This window comes from Haliotis cracherodii, unplaced genomic scaffold (genome assembly GCF_022045235.1).
Source record: "Haliotis cracherodii isolate W230 unplaced genomic scaffold, xgHalCrac1.p SCAF_8, whole genome shotgun sequence".
Classification (NCBI taxonomy): domain Eukaryota; kingdom Metazoa; phylum Mollusca; class Gastropoda; order Lepetellida; family Haliotidae; genus Haliotis; species Haliotis cracherodii.
In genome coordinates this window covers 23,096,815-23,122,821 of record NW_027266341.1, presented here as the reverse complement: position 1 = coordinate 23,122,821, position 26,007 = coordinate 23,096,815, and the positions used below count along the sequence as shown (strand labels likewise).

Sequence of the window (26,007 nt, the reverse complement as noted above, 5' to 3'; positions counted from 1 at the left end):
CCAGGCCCTGACTGATTATGCCACAAATCACAGTAAAGCAGCAATGATATAACTTAAGTTAAGAGAAACTGCATTCACTCACTTTGGGTATGGCTGGCCCAGTTGTCACTGTGCTGGTTTTGGCCTGTGAGGCGTGCCAGAACCTTCAATCATTGGTGACCCGTGAAGATCCGGCATAGAATAGGTCTTCAGCAACCCATGCTTGTTTTAAATGGCGACTATGCTTGTCATAAGAGGTCATGCAAGATCGCTGACTTGGTCGATGCATGTCATCGTATCCCAAGTGCGTAGAGTGCTCATGTTGTCAATCACTGGATTGTCTTGTCCAGACTCAATTATTTACAGATCACCATAATATAGTTAGAATATTGCTGAGTGCAGCATTAAACAACAAAACAGATCACTCACTCACTCACACGGGGTTGCCAATGTGACTTTAAATCTGACCTCACTCACTCACTCGGGATAGCCTGGTGTTTGCTTGTCACGCCAAAGACCTGGGTTCAATTCCCCACATGGGTACAATATGTGAAGCCAATTTCTGGTGTTCCCTGCTATGATATTGCTGGAATACTGCTGACTCACTAAATGCTCCATTTCATTTCTATGCTGAAGCATTGCAGACCTATGTGGCAAGATTGACCTCACAATTCCATTAACTGGCAAAAATATTTCTTGGAAACTTTCCAACAAGTTAATTAAGCCATATTGAAATTTGATGCCAAATACATCAGCATATAACAGACTTTCAAGAGAATTCCATATCAATTATGTAACTCCTGTAATCATAAAGGTATCCATATTGTACAAGGGAACTCAAGGGAAAGCCGTTGTCTTATCAATAACTCAACTAAAAGCATTACAATATCATTGTCTAATGGAAAATCTTTGATAATAGTCCACCGATAATAGTTTGGCAATTTTGTCAAACAATATGTTAGTTTATACCATGATAATCTGTGGCGCCAATTACCGGCAGTGCTATACCATGGTGCACCATGGTCTGTGGACCATAGTATACCATGGATTGCCATGTTATATCATGGTTATTCTATCACTATTTAAGCTGGGTACTGTCTTCAAGGCTATCATGCTATCTTGTAGTTTTCTACAATGATGTCAGCTGTACTGGACTTTGTTTTTCTAGCTTCTTAAATATCCTTAATCTAATATAACCAAAATGGCAACTGACAGCCTTGATCTGAAGTAACCATGATCCTGTGTGTTGTGAGGTATGAAATTAATTTCACAACCTTCTAACCCATGAGAACCCAAGCACCAACATATAGAATTCAATTTGGCCTTTACTGAATACAAGAAGTGGGAATAACAGAGTGTATTTTTCCCTGGGTCTCGTCTAGAGCTTTGGATTTGTTTAAAACCATCCACTGTTAATCCTCCACGGTTGTTCTGGTGTATTATTATGAATTGTGGAAGGTATTAATGCATTGGTTTTGGTGAAGACAGTCCTCTGATAAATTTGCATGGTGTCTGTTGCAATGATGGCAGTCCCATAGTGCTCATACTAAAACTAACGTGATTCATGTGGCTTAGGAATAATTGAAAATTGATGTGTTATACATTTTATTTCTACCAAGAGAGCATTTTTATGAAACTAGACCACAGTGCAGATTATCTGAAGTGAAATTGAAGTTAATGCTCTTCATGGTAAAACTTTCATGCATATTAGATGGAGGTGATGTCAGGATGCAAACATGTCCAATTTTGGAAGAATTCTGATCAAAATAACAGATAAAATCTTGTTTACTATCAGAAGTTGATGTCAGATTTATTTCGGATAAAATGACTTACTGGTGCAAATCAATACCATTAACTTGAAAGACTGCTGTCAAGTAAATTTATGCATAAGATGAAGGATTCTTGTGGGGAATCCAGAATCTCCAGAGACCATTGTAGTGCTATGAAACTATGAAATGGATCATATGACACTTGCACATATAATATATTCCCTGTAATGATCCAGCTTGGATGATGGCTATGAAATATTTGATTTGTGTTTTTTGCTTATTTTTGCTCATGTGTTGTAAAATGTCTTGTGATAAACATGCGGAGGACATTTCCAAATTTGACGCATCACTGACTAAGTTCCTTATTTTGACCTGTACCATATGTTTTCCTGTTTGTTCAAGATGAACACTTGACATGATTTTGCATGTGTTTGTGAGAGGTACCACCAGTGGGCACAATAGCATTTTCTACCCTTGCCATTTCAAGCTTACGTTTCTTGGATTGATTGTGGTGCCAGAACATGAGTTGTCCCTTGTGATGAAAACACGATATCCAATCAGATCACTGTTCCTTTTTTGGAATGGTTTCAGAATGACTATATTAGATGACCTGGTTAATCAGATAATGAAAAGATTTGAGAATTCATCCCTGCCAGACAAAATGACTAATTACCTCTGTAAAGATATATATTACTGCCACATTTTGCTCTTACAATAATAGAGGAATACAGACTACCCTGTATTAAGTAACGCTGAACCGCTCAGCAGGGGTTGTCTAAAAATAGATAAGAGTATTTGGGCGAATCCATTCACATCACCATAAAAGTGCAATAATCTTGAACGTTAAGTTCATCCCCATTTCACCTCACCTCACCTTTAGAGGTCCATGGGTGGCCCAGTAGTCTGAGGCACTGCATGTAACTGTGCAGACTCCCTCAGCTGCAACAGCCACCTATGATCATGGGTTTGAATCCCAGTTTGTCCTGATTTTGTTTCTAGGTTTGTCGGCACCATGAAAAGTCTAGTGGTTTCACCCAAGCGGTAATTATCTTCCATCTGCATAGTAGCTATCCTCCCACTTCAAGTAGACACTGATATCACTGATTATGTTTCTAGGTTTGTCAGCACCATACCAATGCTCGTGGGTTTCACGGAAATGGTAAACGTCCGAGACCTGCATCACTTTGGGCTTTCCTCCCACATTAAGCTGACACGCCGTGATATAACTGAAAACAGTGTTAAACTCAACTTACTCACTCAAGCAGTATAAAACCATATTCTCCCTCAAATCCACATCAAACTATTTCATACTACTGTGATACAGCTATTATTGCACCCCATTTTGCCAATCTGCTAGTGGAAATTCTTTTTTTTCTTTTTACATTTCCTAAGCACTTTGGATAGAAAAAAATTATAATCGACCTATACCAAACATAATTTAATGATTTGTTTTTTTAACCTAAATGTGACACCTATGTGGAAAGATGTATGATAGATACACTGGGTAACTGATGTTGACGTACCTATCTTCCAGTCTGCCCTACTCGACCAGTTGCCAAGTTCTGAGAGGATCCTGACAATAAAATATTCATTCCTAAACATGTACTCTACAGGAACATGTGAAAATGGACCAGATCGTATTATTTTTGACATTCTTTGAAGTAATATGTTCTGACACTGCCAATCTGATTGTAAATACATACAGCTAGTGGAAGAGAACTGCTATGAAACTTGAATGAGGATGAGAGTGCGTAGCCATTTGCCCCATCTGTTGATTTTGAGTTTGTAGATGTTATCCCTGGCTGCTGAAAAATTTTCATTTCATCAATTTGCAGACCAACTACTGTCAGCATGTTCGCCAATAGCCCATGTGTCATTCTAATGAAAACAAAAACAGGAGGCAGATTAATTGGAAAAAATGGACTTGTGAGAGTGAATTCAAATTAGGCATTCATTGAAAGGTGGAAAGTGGCAAATGTACCTCTGAATGCAACGATTTCCAGCTTTCGAACTCCAAATTGGACTAATTTTGTAATTGGTGCCATCGGTCTCTGATAGGGTAAGTAGTGTCATGTGTTCACCTATGTTCGACGAAGCAGAAGATTAACTATGGACGTGTTTACCCAGAAGCTCTCTGTAATGGCCTGGTGATGGTTTGTGAAACTTTATCCAACCCTCTTACCTGTGTAGGAGAGATACTCGTTACAGGTAAACAAACAGAACAATGCCTCCATCTCCAGGCCATGTGTACCGGTCAACGCTTAAGCCACTGGACATTTTCGCAATGGTTCTGACTAATTCTACGTTTGTCTGTCCACTTGTTGGTTTTTGTTGTCTTAATTGTTTGACTATGATCGATGTCTGGATCACATTACCAGAAATAATTTTGGGGAAGTTTACCTATGCGATGTTTTTGTGGATTTTGTTTCCCATATCTGATGGGTGTGATTTTGATTTGACAGGTCGTGCCTAGCTGAAAATTGATGCAGCCTTTCCCATTTAACAATGGCTTCACTGACATCATAGAACATCTATTCTGAAGAGGGTCAGGTAAGATTTGATTGTTTTGCTGTTAATTGCAATTTAGGTACAAAGCAGTGACTGAATTTTGACAAATGTGCAATTCATAAATTTCCATAAAATACAGAAAATAGAAATGTCTTTATGTGTCAGCAAACCTAAAATGCTGTTCCAGTTATTCATGGCTGAGACAAATGTTTGAATTTATAAACAAGCAAGATCATTAATGCCAGGTGGAATTGATACTTGTCAAACATTTGTTTTAAACTGGAATGACCAATAGACAATAGTAATGTATATGAGTTGAATTTGAAAAAAAGTGCACTGTGCAAAATTTCACGAATTTATCATTATAAATTCTATCATGGTTCTAGGTGAGACCAAAGGCACCACTCATCATCTAATAAGCAACAGCTGGTACAGTGTGTTGTTGCGTGATCTATTCCGTTCTGTAACAGCGTTTGTAATAACGTTAGATCACTCGGGCATCAAACTGTAACACATTTTTCTTTGACACATGATCTAACTATCACATTCAGTGCAACCATCACCTAATGGACAACAGATGTCTTGACACAGTTTACGTCTTAGCTAAGGTCTGAGTGGCTCAAACCTGTTTGAAATTCAATGAAAAAAACACCTAGTATGGTTATGAGCTGTTAATACCAGGCTATGTTTTGATATTTTTCAAATTGAACTTCCTTATGTATGCTAATTATTATGTGAAGAATTACCAGGTGCCAGAGAACAATTGTCAAAATCATTTTCTAATTACAGAATCAAATGTAACTCCAATTCATGTTGATGGAACTGTTGTCTGTGGCATAAAACTCATGAACTCACCCCATTATAGTGATTGGACAATTCTTGTATATCCCATGGGGTAATAAATGATTTATTTTTCTATGGATCACAGGATTCTGCAGAAACTTCTTTTATTTGGAAAAGGTCTCTATTGCATATTGGATGATAGTATTGTCCACTAATTGTTATGTTTAGACCATATATGAGCAAAAGCCAGAGTATGATATTATTACACTTAATGTACATTACACCTACTAGATGATGCTTATATAGACATACATTGTTTCACTAACTTACTGGTATTATTCTGCTATAGCCATGAGGAGATATAGTGTCTTCATGGTGCAGGGGCACGTGTAGCCAAGCTGTCTAAGGTGCTGCAATTTGCAGTGCAGAGTTGCAGCCCTTTGGCATGCCAGAAACCGGTGATCATGGGTTCAAATCCTGGTTCACATGAATTATGTATCTAGGTTTGTCAGCTCCATACTTGACTTGAGAAAGTCTACAAACCCTGTAATATGCCTTACTGAATTTTTACTGTAATGAAGTAAAATAATAGACAATTAATATTATATACAACATGGCTTTATGCATGTAACTAATATGTATGTTATCCAATGTTATTACAGTGAACACTCACTAACTCAAAATGTTCCATATATGGCTGATAATGGTATGAACAATGTTCTTGCTAGAATCAGGGGTACGCGTGGCCCAGTCGTCTAAGGCGCCGCGATTTGCTGTTGCGTCTCTAGGACATGCCAGACACCTATGATTGTGGGTTCGAATCCCGGTTCGCCCCGATTATGTTTCTAGGTTTGTCAGCACCATACTTATGCTCGTGGGTTTCACCAAAGCGGTAAACGTCTGAGACCTGCATCACTTTCCACCATCATGCTGACATGCCTTGATCAAACTGGAATACTGTTCAGAACGGCATTGAAACCAACCAACTCACTCACTCATATAATGCTATTTGAAATATTTATTTGCTTTTTTCATTCTATAGAAAACTTGAAGATTTAATTTCTAGGAACATGCATGAAACCTATATGAAATAAAAACCTAAATTATTTATTTCTGCATGGCCACACAATAAAATCATTCAGACGAACGAAATATGTCTGTATTACAGAAACCATAGATTTTCTTCAAACTGCCATAGCCAGACATTTCAATCAAAATAATCGAGCACCGGCGTCAAGATGAAACGCCACAAACTGACGATATAATTGAATTATTCTATATACAAAGACAGAGGGCAGAATTAGCGCTTGTGATTGTCATCATGGTGAAATTGATTAGAATGTCCCGTTATTTTGATATTTGTTCCCAGGACCTTGATTCTGTGCTTTGGGTGTCTGCAACAGTTTAAGCCAACTATTCATAGCAAGAACGATGTTCTGTGACAACTGGTGTGTTGTGTATTAGAAGAAAAACAGAACACTGTTGCTCTTTGACTGTTTGAACATAGGAAAATAAAAAAAAAAGATTCATGGTCATTGTGTTTGTCTGACTGGTGTCAAAAGTTAACCACGCCAATGAAACGGATAATACCATTTTGTTGTGGAAACTTTCATTAATTTTCATTTCACGGATATGTTACTGAATGTGATCATGTATTATTAATGTAAAGAATCTTTCGCGGGTGAAATATGGAACTGATAGTGAAACTCTTTTTTACTCTGTTCTGTTAGGTACACCATGATTCTGTTAAAGGTGATCTTGGGCAGAGTTGGTGATATTGCTGGAATATTGCTAAAGCGGCGTAAAACCATACTCACTCACTGGTCACCAGTGCTTTGTCATGAGAGTTGACCGCCGCCATGGTCTAGTGGTAGAGCGTCTGCCTGGAGAGCAGAAGGTGGGGGGTTCTTAGTCAGTATACTCTGTCTGAGTGGGGTATTCATGGTACACTGCGGCATGGTATCTCAGTGGGCTAGCACTATGAAAACGGCATCAGTCCTGACTAGTACATATGCACGCACTATATGAATGAAATAATCTTGGACGCGAAGATAAACCCCATTTCACCTCACCTCATTAGAGCTGCTGAAATGAACAGTATAGATTGCTCCTCAAGATGGGGATTATCATCAATTATAACACATCAATGCCTATATTCCATTGGGTGCAATAGTAAAGAAAACAGTGAAAATAATGAATGGATCACTGAAAATCAGTGACACCAAGAATTCATGGAAGGGGTTAATCAAACTATTCCACTAATTCAGACTAGTCCAAAGTTAACCAAACTAGTCCACAGATGATATATGATTGGTTGTAAACATTTTTAAATTACTGGACTCATGAAAAAATGGGCAGTCCTTCATATTTTTAATAATTAGCACTCTGGCCATGTTTAACCCTCATCCACTAGCTTTCCATGTTTGCTCTACCACAATATCGCTGTAATTTGAAGGCTGCTGTGTAAAACAATATTCACTCACTCACATGTATTTAGAAGTTATTTTTTTGTAAAGACTAGTCCAGAGGATGCATTTTGTTCAAGTCCTCAGTTTGTAGATAGGCCTGCGTGAAACCGACAAATATGTTTTCTATGTTTACATTTTAGGTCAGTTTAATTCAGTTCCAATTTGGGGCAAAAGTGAAGCCTTGTGGCCTGGTTTAAAATTATTGCCATCAAATGCAAACAAGTTCATTGCAAATGTAGGGATTGTGTATGCGCAGGTGATGTGCTTCTTTCTTATTTGCTTTATAGATGAGGGTATATAAATTAGCATTGATTTTGATTTTGTATAGGTGGGTCGCTTTATAGATGGCGATATATGGTACATCAATGAGGACTACCATCATTGGACCCGTGAAGATTCCAGGGTAGTATAGGTCTTCAGCAACCCATGCTTGCCGTAAAAGGTGACTATGCTTGTCTTAAAAGGCGCCTAACCTGATCGGGTGGTCCGGCTCGCTGACTTGGTTGATGCATGTCATCGATCCCAATTGCGTGGACCGATGCTCATGATATTAATCACAGGATTGTCTGGTCCAGACTTTATTATTTACAGACCGCCGCCATATAGCTGGAATATTGCTGAGTGCAGTGTTAAACAACAAACAAACAAACTACCATCATTGGATTTTTTTCTTGTCCTCAGCACAAGTTAGTCATTCATTTTAATATTGTTTTTACTTTATTCATTTATATACTGCAGGTATCCAGGTACTAGTATCTGCTCATAAAGGTGATCATAACAGATCCCACTTTTGAAAAAACCCATCTAAACGATGATGACATTATTTTCAAAAAGTATGTGAAAATTGAATGTTCTTTAAAGCTCTGCACGCTAACGTCGAACCCATTCGACAGAGGTGTCCATCCCCGTGCATCTGATGTCGAACCCATTCGACAGGCGAATAGCATAACAACACCCCAAAATAAAACTCGCCATATCTCTTTACCAAGAAGGCTTTGCGTAACATTTAAATTACGTATGACATGCATAAATGCTCAGCTTGCTCAATATCAAAACGTTCAGTCATTTATTTACCTCAAAAAGAAAATATCGCGAGTTAAAAAAGTTTCGGCCAAACTTCTCGGCACACATCTACCAGGAACGGCCATTGTTGACTTTTGGCACTTCACGTTGAGCGGCATGCAGTCCGATATTTTCTTTATAATTTCATCATTTTTCCTATTCGATCATAATTTTTTGTTTGCTGACGAAAGGAAAACACTCATGTTCCATTATTTCTAAAAATTAGCAACTTTCGGTGTAATTAATTGTAAACAAAAACAATCTGAATCGTAACATCATCGATTGGATGGAACTTGTACGATCATGGCAACGGCGGTAAACAAACAACTCCACATGCATAGTTATCCCGTTAGACTATTTCAATCATTTTGTTACATCTAACTTAATTTTCTAGAATTATTGACACGCATGTATAAATCTTTGTAAAAAGAATTTCATTTTTAAAGAGTTTGCAAATGATTTCGTTTGATAAACTTTCCGACACATTGCCAAGCCGACAAACGTCAGCGATACGTTTGGGCGTGGCCTAACTCGCGATTTGTTGAGTCGAACAAAGTCAACAAACACTGCGAAAAATGACAAATATTGGATGATACGCAAAATCTGAACTGATATACATTCTAGGTGAACCATTCAATAGCAAAATAATGCATTTTACGAGAAATAATCAAAATACTTGCAATTTTAGCTATCATTTCTGAAACCGGAAGCACGTACCGCATGTGACACATGGAAGCAAAATATGCAAAAGTTGGTAAGCTATCATAAAGAAATTCCGAAATAGATTCCAATTCAAAAGAAAATACATAATTTACTATTTTTCGTCAACTATTTACTATTTATTGATCTGGAGAGCAGTCTTCACTCTTATTTGTTTCATATTTCTTCGTGATTGTCGCCATAAAATGTGTAAGTCTAAATCCGAAACCGTAATGGATTTCACGCTCGATGATTTTAATTTTAAAATATTTTCTATAAACGAGCGCAACGGAGAGCGATCCAACGTATTGATATGCCATAATAACATAATATTGTTATTGGTCTAACATTACAAAAAGAACAATTTAAATATTAAAGATGTTGTTGAAAACTTTCTGAGAACCTCCCGTCCTCTGAACCGATAACATTTTGGTACACAACGAGGTAGTGTAAATATATATAGATTCTAGGCTCCTATTTATATATGTGTGTGATTTTGTACCCAAAACAAATTAAATTGTACCCAAAATACTTTGTGAATTTGTACCTAAGAAAATAAGACAATAGATCTATAATTATATTTATGTTTTAATGTAGATGAACAGAACACATAATAAAATATTTCATCAAGTTCCAAATATGATTATGACTGTGATCCTTGAAATTGATTGTTTAGTTTTGAGAGAAAACTGACGTATTGTCACTGAAGGAGAGGCCAGTTAAGTTGGTTAAACCTAAGTTAGAATGAATTGTTTTGATAGGAAAGTGATATTATGTTAAGTTTAAGACACCAAATTAATGTATATCTTTGAAATAATTCTAGGTAGATCTACAAAATCACATACCCATTTGGGTAACAAATTACTAGAAATTTTGGGTACAAAAGTCACCACTGTACATTTCAACTGATTTTCGTGAATCAATGGGATAAAAAAAATTCGTCTGAATGATTCCTTTTCTCATTTTTTAAGACAAGAAATTGTTTTACATAACAAAACAGGCAGATCTACACGGATCACGTTTAGTCCTAAAAATGTGAAAAATATGGACACCTCAGAAATGAGGGCTTATAAGGTTATAATTCTACCTAACTAGTCACATGGTTTGACTTAGATCTAGGTCTATCTAAGAAAAGTCCTTATGAAAAAAAATTTTTAATTTTTTTTATGACACTTACATTTCTGGCACTTAGACAAAGAGTATTCAAGGAAAGACAGATATGTTTTTGAATGAAAATATGACTTTCCTTTATAATTCTTTTTTCATGATGACAGGGGAACTTTTATACACACCAGCTGAGGAAGTTGTGATACTGTGATTGCATACAAAGAAAAAACAGTTTGGAAGCAGTACCTGTATGTATAAAATAGACCATATAAGGTGAACAAAAGTAATGGATTGGCTGACTGGAAAAAATACACCTGGCAAGGGTAAACATGTACACAGGCATGTTTCTTTTCATTCCAACCAGAAGACTGAGATAGCATTTTCTAAGAAACCTATGGCAAACTTACCAGCTTATGTGCCACCATGGTTCTTGTGATTAAACAAACAAAAATGTCATGTACTGTTACTGTATTTAAATTAAATTAATTCCTATTAAATTATATTTCAGAATTGTTTTATTTGGAAACAAACCACATAATGCACAAAATTAATGTCCATATGAGTTTAGTATGTATATGTTAAGGATCTGATTTAATCATTATTCATGGAATACTAAAATTAAAATGATGACATCAGAGAGTTACTTATTCACATAGTTGATTTTCAGAGTGCAAGATAATAATTGTTGAATAAATATGTTTAAACTAAAGATAATAATTGAAGTTTGATCAGTTACACTGTGTTGATGCAAAGACTAATATTTACTGTCCCCACACACCATCATTGTGGGAAAAATAACTATTAAATATAACTTAAAATTTTAAAACCTGTAAAAAGCTGTAAATAATTAAACAATTACAAATCTATCATCAATGCGCAATCATGGTGGTCTTCATTTTTTGGGAATAAATTTAGAAATCCTTCGTGAAACTGTTCTAAAATCATGCTAGAATCTATGAATGTATTCCCGAAAGGAAAACTATCCTAAATGTAATGTGGAACTAACACCGAAAATATGTACGTAGAATTTTATTGCTTATATATACCCTATCATTTTCAGCAACGCGGGGATGTTATTTTGAAACACGTTTTGTCAAGCCCATTTTCGCGCACCTGTTGTTGAGGGTGATCTTGCTGATCGACGATATCCATAGACGTATTACGTGGGATACACTTGTTGTAGTGAAACTTATCAGCATGTACATCGCAGAAATATGAATCATGTCCCATTTATATTCACAACATTGAATGGTGATTCTTAGATATCAACAGAAGTTCAAATAAAAGATACCGAGAAACTTGCATGTGGCATGTTGATTTATCGTCTACCGTTTCCGGGTCACGGGAGCATGCAAGGTAAAACGGATTAACTAATACGCGAATTATATCGTCAAAGTCACATTTATATTTCATGTTAGTGGTGATTACTGATACTGTGTATCGACTTATATTTTTGCTGTATGTGATAGGCGAACTATTTCAAAATTTACTGTAATTGTTTTGTTTCGAAAGCTTATCAGCAGACTACCCCTGTCTGTGACATCACATCCGGTGACCTTTGCACTAATTGAAATAGTGCTGTCAGAATTCACGATCTTTATTTTCATTTTTCTCTCGTCATATTTATTGGAATATGACGAATAAAACATTCTTCGATTGAGAAGATCGTCAACTTTCGCCAAGTTATATTTATAAAGGCAATGTAAACTTTGTTGATATTAAAATAGCAATAAGTTATGCGGAGGTCGGGCGAAGCGCGCCATGTTTGATTTTAGGACGTCTACTAGCATCATGACACGGGTTGTTTATTTTTGTATATCGTAAATATTCAACCAAAACGCTTGAAATTAGGATTAGTGAATATTTATAAGTCATTTAATGTTTCCTGCAAATTTTATAACATGACACGTCAGATTAACCCGAATATTCGTATTTCTGCAACCGACATGATGACCTCGAAAATTAAGTTATTTTTCTGTTTAACGTTTAGATAATAAATTCACTGAAATGGTTCATAATTTACCATCGCGCTGATATATGCCGATTATAAATCCCGAATTTTTACTCAATTAAAATTATGATATCGGAGATATGATTATTGAAATCAATTTGCAAAAATGTTACGATATTAGAGGGTTCCTAGCATGAAATGCAAACCACCTTCAATAACGCAATTCAGGTAAGTTCAAGAAAATTAACAAATTTTGTGTTCGCTTTGGTCTTAACCTTGGTATGATTGAAAACACCAGGATATTTTTATATAGAATTGTGTAGTTTTCTATCAGGAATAAATGTGCAAAATATTTCTTCAATTGGCCCTTGTTTAATGAGGCACTGACTGTTTGAAATCACCCACCCTCTTTAGAGCGCCTTATGCTAAAATTAATCCAGCAGGCAGGGGTAAGAAGTGTGAAAATAATTCAGCAGGCTAAAGGTTAATGGATCTATCGTAAAAATCAAATGGGATTTGCGTCTGTGGTTAGTTTGTGGAGGTTGTTTTGTTATCAAACATTTGACCATCTAATAATTCCACACCTTGGCAAACTGTGGAAGGAAAAACGCTTCCTGTTTATTAAGACAGCTCTTTTTGTTTGGGAGGAATGAAGTTATATTTGGTAAAATTTTGATCACACACTAGCGAATGTCTGATTTGTTTTGCTCAAACAAGTTTTTCCCCCTTTGAATGCCACGTGTGCTGAAACAATTTTTATAGTATTTATAAAAGTACTCACAAATGGGATTGATATTTTTCTTAAAGGGCCGACAAAGGAATTCTATACATATTTCAAGTACAATAACATTTGAACCTGTGAAATCCATTTATCTACGGTAGAATATCCAACATTCTTCCAGTTTATCTAGGAACTTGAAATTGAGAATTAAAAACATTCTATCCTTAGGGAAATATATATCACATGAAAAAGGAAAAAATTCTTACAATTACATGACTTGACCGGATATTAAAATGGCAATAATCAATCTAGTTTCAATTCTAAAGATTTTTCTGGCCGACTCTAGGGAAAATTTAATTATTTGCTGTGATCTGCTATGTCTATTAACTCTGCTTACAACATAGGATTAGTCAAGTATTAAGTGCATTTTCATTGTGTTCAGGAACACGAGTGCTATGCTGTATGGCTGTGGCTACTAATGTCTATGTTAGTGTAAGGAATCACAATTATTATAGATTCGATGGAATCGGTGCCGCCGACTCGACTTACCAAAACTAATTACAGTGTGATCTGACTGTGATAGTACTGAATTTGTGTAAAAAAAATACCCCAGCATGGACAGAGGCACTGAAACCTGTATGAAAAAGATTGCCCATTTGCAAGCAGCCGACCTGATACCACCTTATCAAAATAGTTCTTTTCCAAAATGTTTTTTTTTAAACTATTCAGATTGGTGCAAGTTGACAATAACCAATAATGTGTCTGACTTTGATTACCTGTGAGAACTAAGTTACATGTATATACTAATTGGGTTTCTGTATTAGAAAATTAATAATAATATGTTTGTTTGGTGTTTAATGCTGCACTCAGAAATATTTTAGCTAGATGATGGCGGTCTGTAAATATTCGAGTCTGGACCAGACAATCCAGTGATTGACATCATGAGCATAGATCCATGCAATTGGGATACGATGACATGCATCAACCAAGTCAGCGAGCCTGACCACCAGATGCCATTAGTCGCTTTTTACGGCAAGCATGGGTTGCTGAAGTCCTATTCTATCCCGGGTCTTCACAGGTCTAATGATATGTATACTCATCAACATTTGCTGAGCACCAAAAGGGTCATCTGTTGTCAGAAACTATGGTTGTGGGTTTGAATCCGGTTTTGTGTCAATTATGTGGTTTGTTGGCACCATAACCCATGTTCATGGGTGTCACCAAATTGGTGAACGTCTGTGACCTGCATTACTTTGGACTTTCCTCCCACATCAAGCTGAAACGCTATGATAACTGGAATACTGTTAACAGAGGCATATTAAAGCGACACAGTAAACTTCACCTCCACATCGATTCCCCAAATGAGTGCTATATGTCAAGCTTATTGCTTGTATCTTCGTTATATACTACTCAAAAGAAGTTAAGGATCACCTGATTCTTTCATATTACAATAGTTAATCTCTCATGCCATGACAGAATAACATTACCAATATGAAAGAAACGGGTGATCCTTAACTTCTTTTGAGTAGTATAATATTGCTGCAATATTGCTGCAAGCAGCATGAAACAATACTCACATCACTCTCATTAAACAATTAATATTAATAGAACCTGACCTGTACAAATAGTTTTTCATTTGTTCTTGTTTTTAACATTGCCAACTCATCATGACCTCAGTTCAGTTGCAGATAATTGGCTTACCTAGATAGCTGATAAATCTATAGTACTTCAACATCAATTCAGTAATGTGATTAACTCGTAGAGGATCAATTACACCTATCCTCTAGGTGTCTTTCCTGCAGCCATCATCCCCGATCTACCTTAAACACATTGATTTCATCGTCCTATGATTCAGTTATGGAGGGCCTTTTCATTGCCAGGTGACCGGTTCACAGTATTGTGAATTGCTTGTATCAATTTGCATTGTCCCATGTCACTTTCGCTAAGATTAAGGGGTTTTAGTACACTTTGGAAAGGCGTTTACAGCTGAAAAAGCATTGTACCCGCTAACTTGACTGACCTGAATTGACCCTTCACTCTTGGATGTTATAGAATTAAGGCAAACTGGCTGACTTTCTAAAGATTCATTTGATCATGCTGAGAATTGGGTCATATAATTGAACCCCTTTGAATCTTCTCAGTGGGTTTTATATTTTCTTCTGGTTTTTTGATGCTGTGAAAAAAATCAAATTATAGGGTTGTGACACATGAAGATTGACATTTGAAAGAGAAAAAAAAAGGGAATCATCCAATTCATTGTAAATACAGGCATATTTGTCTACAATTTATGTAAATACATTCCATATTCTGTGAGTTAAAAATGAAATGCACAATGATTCAGATTAAAATGTCATGTTAATAAACCAATGAAGAATTTTGAAATCAGTTGAAAGGATTGTAACCTTTCGACATTGATTCTTAGATGGGCAAGTGTATCGGAATTATGCACAAAAATACATATTTTATCCCAATTTTTATTAAACTTGATCCATAACCTTACTGTTTTGTCTTCCAAGAATGCATTTGTCATTTTCCCCACCAAGTTTCAGATAAGATATGTGAATCTCATACAGCAGAAGTTAAATGACGCATGAAATGACCATTTTATGCATTTCATAACCCATACACTGCAACTTCAATAAATTTTCTTCCCATTCCAGCATACAGCCTCTCACATCATTTATCGTTAATGAAATTCAACCTCTTTACATCGATGCTATTGACAAAAAGTCTCACAAAAGATGTACTTGATCTGATTCTCCAGTTACTAAATTTGATTTGCCCGCTTATAAATGAAATTATGATTCATAACTTCTCGAATCACCAACTTCACTGAAGCAAGATGGTTCTAATCCAGTGGAAAGAATGATCTGAAAGTCAAATCAGCCGGAATTCTTATTTTAGACTTAATCTTTCTACAAGGGGTCCTGAGCCCTATAGGTACAAGGCCTATTCTTATCATGCAGATGTCTGCACGTCTGTCGTAAAGTCTACCATTGATAGGTATAAAGCTCTAAAAATCCTAAGTGAGGATAACTAGATGTCTCTATACTGCCTCAATCTACGCTGTCGGCATACTTGTCGACAAATTCGGCACGGATGAAGAGCAGATTAGAAAACTTTATTGTACACAACGGACATGGCCAGGTGGGTTTGTTTTGGAGAACCGATCGTCTTCAAATCATAGCCAACACACTTTTGTTGATGCGTACATTGCGACAGCAGACTTGAAAAGTGAATTGAAAGTCTGATCAGCTCATGGTCTATTCAGAGTTGGCGACTGTGCGAATGTTGTGTCCCAATTGTATGAGGCCCATGTCACGACCTCTTCTTGGCTGGACACCACGCTGTGTCACCCAGCATTGACAATGATCTTTTGACCAGCGACAAAGTGGGAGGCTTCAAAGCAGAAATAATGTCTTTATTGGCAGATGATGCGATAAGCAGCACACTGGGTCGAAGATCGCGACAATATGGATGATGTTCATTTTGGTCGTCATGCTGGGTTGAGTTGGCAATGGCGATGGTCTGCCGATAATGTCATGGTTACAAAAGCTGACCAACACTTGAGTTTTTACTACAATGTTAACCTCCAGACATGAATTGGAAAAGTTGTCACTTTTTTGCACAGTCAGGAGTCAAACTGATTGGTTCGTTATCATAAGCAGCTAAGTGAAAGTCGAACCCATTATTCCTTGTGGTTAATCTTATCTCTTCGACAGCTTGGTCCACCAGTTTTGTTAGGCTGTTTTGCATCTGACTGTTGGGGCTTGATAAGTCAGGCCATGGCATCAGTTTCCTTAAACATATCTTTTTTTGCCCTCCCGCAATTATTTGTGGTACGTCTCACCCCTGTCACTGTTATCAAAGCAGGGGTAGTCAGTACTCTGAACCCCTTCGGTACAAGAAACTTGTTTACAAGCATCAGATTCAGCTTTGCTCTTCTTGAACATAAAAATATGATATTGATCGTTCCTTTTCTCTTTCTCCTTCCCTCATTTCTTTCTCTCTCATTACCAACATTGCACTTTCATTTTCTTTTTTAGGGTCTTGGTTACTTTTAATGATAAGATGTATTTTGGTTCATCAAGGACAAGAAAAAACTAAAATTTCTGCATTTCTTTATTCAGATGGGCTTAGCTCTCCTTCTTATCCTTGATCAATCTACCAAGATCTTTTTCTTTCTACCTTCCATTCTTTTCATATTGGGGGGCACGGGTGGCCCAGTCGTCTGAGGCGCCGCGATTCGCTGTGCAGAGTTGCGTCCCTTGGGCACGCCAGAAACCTATGTTTGTTGGTTCGAATCCCAGTTCGCCCTGGTTAATGTTTCTAGGTTTGTCAGCACCATACCCATGCTCGTGGGTTTCACCGAAGTGATAAACGTCTGAGACCTGCATCACTTCAGGCTTTCCTCCCACGTACATTAAGCATGTTAAGCTGACACGCCGCGATATAACTGGAATACTGTTAAAAGCGGCGTTAACCCTCATTCACTCACTCACTCTTTTCATATTGGTTTGGAGGGGGTGGTGGGTGGTGGGCACGAATGCCTAGTTGGCTAAGGTGCCGTGATTCGTTGTAGAGAGTTGCATCCCTTGGGCATGCCAGAAACCTATGATTGTGGGTTCGAATTGCGGTTTGCCCCGATTATGTTCACCGTGGGTTTCACCGAAGTGGTAAACAGCTTTCCTCCTACAATAAGCTGACACGCCGTGATATAACTGGAATACTGGTAAAAGCGGCGTTAAACCCAACTCACTCACTCATATTGGACTGCCTCCGTGGTCGAGTGATAGAGCATCCGCCTGGAGAGCAGAAGGTCCGGGGTTCGATCGCCGGCTGCGTCATACAAAAAGACAATAAATGATGGTACTTGTTGGTATCCTGAGTTCCGCTTGACATTAAGGGGCTAAAACAAGGACTGGACGGCTCGGAGTCAGTATACTGTGTCTGAGTGGGGTATTCACGTAAACTACGGCATGGTATCTCAGCCTAACACTATAATTCAGCTTCAGTCCACACACACATAATCTTGGACACAACGTTAAACCTCAATTTCACCTCACCACTTTTCATATTGCAGTGGGGTAGCCTTGTTATTGAAGCATTTGCCCATCACACTTAGGTCTGGTTTTGATTACCCACAAGTTTAAAGTAGCATAAAAGCACATTAAAATTTGCTCTCTCGTATGTGAGGCGTACAGGTAGCCTGATGGTTAAAGTGTTCATCTGGGTGAAAAATATCTGGTTTAATTCCCAACCTTGGTAAAATATGTGAAGCTCATTTATGGTGCCCTGTACCATAATATGGCAGGAATGGCACTAATGGCATGAAACTCAACTAAGTCTACCCTCGTCCTTTTTTTCTTCAGGATTATTGTAATTTCTATTTCTTCAGGATATTACTTTTTAATATAGTTAAGATAAGATCTTTGGACGTTAATACATGCTTCTATGTTAATGAGATTAGATAAGATAATATTTAATGCAGAAACTTTCCATTACGGAACAGATGTCTACATACATCCCTGTAAATACAAAAAAACAATCTATATTACATATTATCTTATACATAAAATGTCACCGGTTGATTAAGATCAAGGGGTATTTTATTGCTTGAAATGATAGACATGAAACAAATGCAATTGATATTGATGGCTTCATTATTTGAGAAGATGTAGTGAAATAATTTGTTTTCATGATTGTGGACATTTACATTTTGTGTGGATAATTTTCCAAAGAGTATATTTCTTTCTTGAGTGTTTGGTACAGTGAAGTAGGTAGTGTTTTTCATCAATGTGATTATGATACCGTGGGGAATCTGAGTTAGAATAGGTCCCCAACAACCTATGGTTGTCATCAGAAGCAACTAAATGGATCAGGTTATCAGGCTTGGTGACGTGGTTGATTGTGGTTCATAATACTCTGATCATTGTTCGCAGTATCAATCACTGGATTGTCGGGTACAGATTTGATTATTTACATGCTGCCATCATATAGCTGGAAGATTGTTGATGAGTGTGGTATTAAACAAAATAAAGTGATAACAAGAAATCTCTATGCAGATTGGTTATGCTCTTTCTTCTCTTTCCCTATCTCGGTGGACCCATGAAGATCCAGGTTAGAATAGGTCTTCAGCAACCTTGCTTTCCATATGAGGCGACTATGCTGTCGTATGAGGTGACTAACGGGTTGTGTGGTCAGGCTCACTGACTTGGTTGATGATTCATGTCATGGTATCCCAGTTGTGTAGTTCGATGCTCATGGTGTCAATCACTGGATTGTCTGGTCCCAACTTGATTATTTATGGATTGCCATCATATAGTTGGAATATTCCTGAGTGTGGCATTACCTATCTGGATGTTCAGTCGCCACAAATTGTTGTGAATTGAATTCCAGTTCACCCAGATTGTTTGTCCATACCAAGCTTGTGAGTTAGCATAACATTTCACTTGTGCACTGGTTTCCTTGCCCCAGACTTGATTATATACAGGCCGCTGTGACATAAATAGAATATTGCAGACTGGGTCATAAATATAAAACATCAACGCCAGAGAGTAATCAGTCTCGATTATCTGCTGAAAAAGATTCCATTGGGTGTTAAAGGCAAAATAGAGGTGAAAAATTATATGAATGGATCACTTAAAACCAGTGACACCAGATGTTCGCGAACATTCATTCCAAACTCAATCCTTGCTTTTTCTTTTACAGATTGTATTCATTTCTTATGATATAGTTGAGACACATCTTTGGGTATTAATTACATGCTTCAAATGCAAAGTTGTCCACTTTCCACTTGTTGTTCACTCTGAGGCTGGAAATCAATACAGGAAAGTGCCATATGTATTCATTTAGCTCATAATACTAACTCAAAACGTTCCTATAAAATAGTAAAAAAAAATTGAAATGATTAAAACAGTTTCTTTCAATCTGTCGATTTTCTATCTTTACTTGGCCTGCCACAAGTGAATGGGTGCAGAATGGATTTGGCATGTATAAAACCCATCCCATATTGTTAACAGATTTGAATGTTGATTGCAAACACTAAACAAGAATTTGTTTACTTTAGAAAATTCCTCCGAGTTGAGTGATACACTAGGCAGATTCCTTCAAAGACAAACACATTTAACTTCTCTGAAATAGTTCATCTTTCAAGACGAAATGAGTTTTGCAGAATACCGTAAATCTTTGCTTTAACTATCTTTGATATAATGGAAATTTTGGTGAAACAAGCACCTGTCAAAGTTTCAGCTTGATGTCCTTGCTTGTGAAGGCTAAATGACAGATGTAACATGTTTTAATGGTGCCACATGCTTTCCCATAATCAATTTACAGTATCGGTGTTGCTTCAAACCTTTAAATGAAACTATATGGACAGTCTTTGCATTTTGTGAAACATACTGAAAGAAATTCTTTTGCAAGGTGATCTTGTTAAGCTTTGTAGCTGACAATTACATAACACATTGCCATCAGTTGGGTTTCAAGCTATGTGTTTAATTTAGGTACTAACCTTGTGCTGATGAAATTTTAATTTTAATCAAGCACTGCAAGTCATAAAAGGGTTGTCCCAGATTTGTAATTTCAATGAATTACGAGCTGTTGTGTTCATAGGAGTAGTCATGAATTCGGTGGATGCTCTCGACTGCCTTTTATAGGATGTTTTTACAACCATGCAATGGCAGTATTTCATGTTTTTCAGTTTGGAGAAGGAGGGCCATAATGGCGGCATAACATTTCTAACTAGAATCAGTTTGAGCTGCTTCAGCTGTCGGGGGGGTGGTCGGGTAGCCTCGTGGTTAAAGCATACGCTCGTCACGCCGAAGACCCGGGTACGATTCCCGACATAGGTACAATGTGTGAAGCCCATTTCTGGTGTCCCCCTGTGATGTTGCTGGAATATTGCTAAAAGTGGCGTAAAACCAAACTCACTCACTCACCCACTGCTTCACTTGTCGGCATTTGCTAGTCATGAGTTTGATTCCAAGATTCATTCTCAGGGGTTTACACGAAGCACTTGTGTGGATCCGTTGGGCACAATGTAGAAAATGGGCACACACAAAATATATACACTAAACTACGGTTATAACGAACTCTAAGGGACCACTTATTTCAGTTTGTTATAACCGCAGCATATACAGCATATATACAACAAATGGTCGGGACTAAAAAATAAGTTATGTCGGTCAGTTCATTTTAAGTGTGTTCATTATAAACGAAGTTTACTGTACTGCATATCAAGAGCAGTTACATCATTCATCAATCATGACCACATTCCATGTTATCATTGATTCATTCCAGGCTTGGAAGTAATTATTAAAATATACAGTACACTACACCATATCACTACTTTACAGGAACCTCACATTGACTGAGAGGACATTAAAATTTATTATTTGGGGTACCCTTGACTCCTATTTTTGTAAGTCAAGGTTAAAACAAATCCCTGAACCCTGATGACGTGTCCAGGCCCTGACTGATTATGCCACAAATCACAGTAAAGCAGCAATGATATAACTTAAGTTTGAGAGAAACTGCATTCACTCACTTTGGGTATGGCTGGCCCAGTTGTCACTGTGCTGGTTTTGGCCTGTGTGGTGTGCCAGAACCTTCAATCATTGGTGACCCGCCAAAAATCCGGCATAGAATAGGTCTTCAGCAACCCATGCTTGTCGTAAGAGGCGACGAACGGGATCGGGTGGCCAGGCTCGCTGACTTGGTTCATGCATGTCATCGTATCCCAATGGCTTGGATCAATGCTCATGTCAATCACTTGTTTGTCTGGTCCAGACTTGATTATTTACAGCCTGCCATCATATAGCTGGAATGTTGCTGAGTGTGACGTCAAACACTAAACAATCAATCATGGGTTCTAATCACTATGTTTCTAGATTCTTGATTTGTCAACAGTTTACCTGTGCTTGTGAGTTTCACCACAGTGATGTGCCCCGTGAAAATCCAGGGTAGAATAGGCGACTATGGTTGTCGTAAGAGGCGATCAATCACTGGATTGTCTGGTCCAGACTCAATTATTTACAGATCACCATCATATAGTTAGAATATTGCTGAGTGCAGCATTAAACAACAAAACAGATCACTCACTCACTCACTCACTCACTCAAAAACCACCCACCCACCCCTTGAATCAAGGTCTAAAACATTTGTCATATAGGTGGGCATCTACGTTAGTCACGTCACTGTTTTTAATGACGGAGGTAATTATTACTAAGTTATAATTAAGTTAAAGGAGATGAACACCCCTATCTCCATTATGTTGTCCCACCTGCCAAGCAAATGGTTCTGATTGCATGTGTGCACCTGTTGACTAAACTTGTCAAGGTGGAATCAAACCCTAGGTAATACCAAAAAAACCCATTGATTATGTTTAAATGAGAAATTATTCTGTGTGATCAGTCATGTGTTCATTGTTTGTTGTGCAACCAGGCTAGTGATCAGTGTTAGCTGTAGTGATATCTATGATTTTTCAGAGTTCATTAATAGTTAATCTAAAGTAATTAAAGACTACATTTTATTCCCGATGCAGGGTAGACTAATTTGAATGATCCAAATTAATTTCCAGTGAAGAAAGACTGAGTGGGTTTTGTTAAGTCGAGAAAAATTGCAGACATTTGGGGAAGGATGAGTGAATGTCTCTTTTAGTGAAAATATATGAAAATGAATATGATGTCAACATGATGTCAACATGGTGTTTTGTGATGAACCATTGTATGGCCTTGCTGATGAAGTATCTAAGGGAAGCCTGTGAAGATCCGGGTTGTCAGCAACCCATGCTTGTTATAAGAGGCAATTAACAGGATTGGGTGGTGATTAACTTGCTGACTTGGTTGATGTATGTCATTGTATCCCAATTGCTTGGGTCGATGCTCATGATGTCAATCACTGGATTGTCTGATCCAGACTCAATTATTTACAGACCGCTCTCATATAGCTGGAATTTTGCTGAGTGTGGCGTAACCTAACCTAACCTAACCTAAGGGGAGTTTACTCCTTTTTTTTGTCTACTTTCAAAACATGACCATTTTTTCTGATTGTAATGTTTAATTTGAATTTATTTTTTTTGTCCACACATTGTGTTTTAACAATATTATCAGTAGAGTTTAAAAAAAGATAAAAGACCACAGACAAATGTTAATTTGTCTTCTAAACAGAAAGATTGTGCATGCTAAAAAGAAACATTGATTTTCATTTTGTTAAAAAAATATTTTTTTTAATCCTCTTTTAATGTTTTTAGCTAAAAGGTCAAATCAAAAGGATGGATTTTGTTGAAGGGTCAACGAGGTGATAGTAGAGCTGGTCGAGTGCTGACAACAGTGATTAAATTGAGGTAGTGATTATGGGTAGGATTGTTTGGCTGGAGAGATGTTTTGTTAGGCGGCCAGGTTAATTAGGGAGAGACTCGCAATACAGACGTGACCAAAGACTAGGCCAGCAAAGACGGACAGCAGATTGATTGAAGATCTAGCTTTCTGCCGCTCAAATACTCTCTATACTTAACCACTGAGCCGCTTTCACTAGCATACGCAAGCTGCAGCGTTTATAGGTGAATAGACCGCGCGGTTCCCCAAGTCATGCTACATGGGTTTTCTTTGTGATGCATTTTGCTATTTTTATACGCACTAGCAAGAGATGAAACCATCGATCAGTGTTTATCAAATGTGAGTTGAAACACGACCTGTGTGACAGAATGCTCTGGACTTATGTCCTCTTGCCAATGTTTGTGATTTAGTGACATTTATATATGGAGCTTTTGGGATGTTTGGATTGATTCAGGTGTGGGACAGGTAAGTTAACGACTGATGCTGTCAGTTGGGTGTTTATGTGCTCTGGGTGGGTGTAATCAGTGTGATTGCTGAATTCAGTTGGATATTGCTTAGATCGAGATGTATGATTGTCCTTCTGTACTCTCTGAATGAATGTCTTATCAGTCCATTCAACAGTGTGTATTCAGGTGATAACATTCATGTGTTACGAACCTTTTAATTTTGATCATATTTTCCTTACTGATACAGTAGTAATGGATATTTTCTAAATCTAATCTTATATGACAGGAATTATTCAAATAAGCATTCAAATACTTCTTTATGAATTTTAAAATGAATTCAAATGTTAAATTTAAAATTATTCTCACATTTTTTAGTTTTCCTCAAACAATGCAAAACGCGGCATGATATGAGATTGAAGACTGAGATTTTGATGCATCTTTCATATGCTAATAGCAGCAGGTGGCACAACTCCGTTTTTCCCTCTCACATGCAATACATAAACCACGGTGAATGTAGCTCCTGTCATGGATTTGTCAGGTCACATTGAGTAGTTCAGTTTCCCATGATCCCATCGGCTTTGTAAGTGTACGGCTGCGATGGAATATGGTTTGAGGTGACGTTATCTCTTAATGTAGGTATAATGTACATATCTCCCTTTGGGTGACTATTCAGGTCTGTAAATAACCCTTACCGGTCTATTCAGGTGTTAGCACAAGTATAACAAACTGTGATTGGCCTTAATGGGTAGTCTGCAAGTAATCATGTGTTACATTGTGCATGTTGATATGTGTGAATTCATACTGGTGAAATGCTTTCAGGGGTACGTTATATAGAGAATACTACACTCATTCTCGTTAGATACCATTTTTACGAAACGAGTGGACTTTCTATGGTATCTGACCGAGCGAAAGCGAGGTCAGATACCATAGAAAGTTCACGAGTTTCGTAAAAATTGTATCTAACGAGAATGAGTGTGGTATTTTATTTATTACCCACGTTAAATATATATTTAAGTGTAAATACATAACAACTTTCGTTCGTTGACAGACCAAACTGAAACCGGTTGCAAAATCTGGTTGCGCATGAATATTGATATATGACCAAATATGGGCATTGTTGACATGTTTATGCATACCCATTAACAACATGCGCCTGCTGTTCTGTTTGCAAACAAACCAGCACCGACGCTCAAGATCCTTTTGGAAGAAAGTCTTCAACTTATGGCAATTCAAGCGCCATGTTGTTAGTACGCAGGACACCGATAAGAAAATTTGAAATGTCACATTAGCGCCGCGCTTTGAATATCGGACCAACAGTCGGTCACACTGCCGGGGTCCTGTCTGTGCAATCAAAATGGTTCGGTTTCCTTGATCTATCAGCTGAATTTATATCATGTCCGTACCATTTTGGAAGAGGGAAATCAGACTGTTCGCCAAAGACATTCATGTTAACTGTACCACCCTTCACTGAAGACGTGAAAATCAACAAACTCAAGTCTGCTTGCATGTCAGTGACAGCTTCGAACGATCGAAGGGCAAGGTCGCCACCGTAATAAGAAAAGACAACCGCGATCCACTCACAGCATTTTACGCTAGAGATAGGGAATGTTACTGTTCACATTTGGGATGTTCGGGGCCACAAAATCAGAAGTCAGGCACACTTCCACGGAGTTTTCGAATGATTTTTATCGGAACTGTGAACTTTAAGTGATCTGGTCGTGCTGTCGTGTTCGTTCATTCATGAACAACACCTACCGAAACAGCGCCACAAAATACGCTTCAAAGGGGACACCGATGGCACAACCGGATCATCGCAAGTAAGTCTAGATATCTGTCCAGATAGTTTAAACAGACTTCATTTCACCACGCTTATCCTTTTACGTTAAATCAAATTGAAAGTTGCGAAAATGGTCGGGTGCGTCACGCTCAAGGGACGCGCCCGATCGGCAGTCGTACATTGTAAATCGATTTATAGATCTAGCTCGATTATACGTCTGTAGGAGCTCTATGCATAACTTATATTGAATGCAAACCGAATTTGATGCGTGTGACTATCTTGTTTGGTTTAATAAAGTGTTTGTAAATATCTCTCGTTCTCATGAATTTCTTCAGTTCTGCCTTGTAATCGCAAAATGAATGACGTCTCGCGATTTTTGATGAATGAAAAAAGTAGTCCCGGT

General features: G+C 37.6%; 1 protein-coding gene across 8 annotated transcripts in view; it reads left to right on the top strand.

Annotated features, from left to right (window-relative positions):
- Positions 1-26,007, top strand: part of LOC139450021 (protocadherin-9-like) — a 168,959-nt gene that overhangs the window by 74,163 nt on the left and 68,789 nt on the right. For 5 of the 8 annotated variants that reach the window (XM_071231650.1, XM_071231641.1, XM_071231643.1 and 2 more), the window contains one exon: positions 4,211-4,298. The gene's annotated coding sequence lies outside the window, so the exon portion shown is untranslated. Of the gene's footprint in view, positions 1-4,210; positions 4,299-23,694; positions 23,847-24,396; positions 24,460-26,007 lie in introns of those variants that run through there. The other 3 variants (XM_071231647.1, XM_071231644.1, XM_071231645.1) reach the window with 3 other exon arrangements.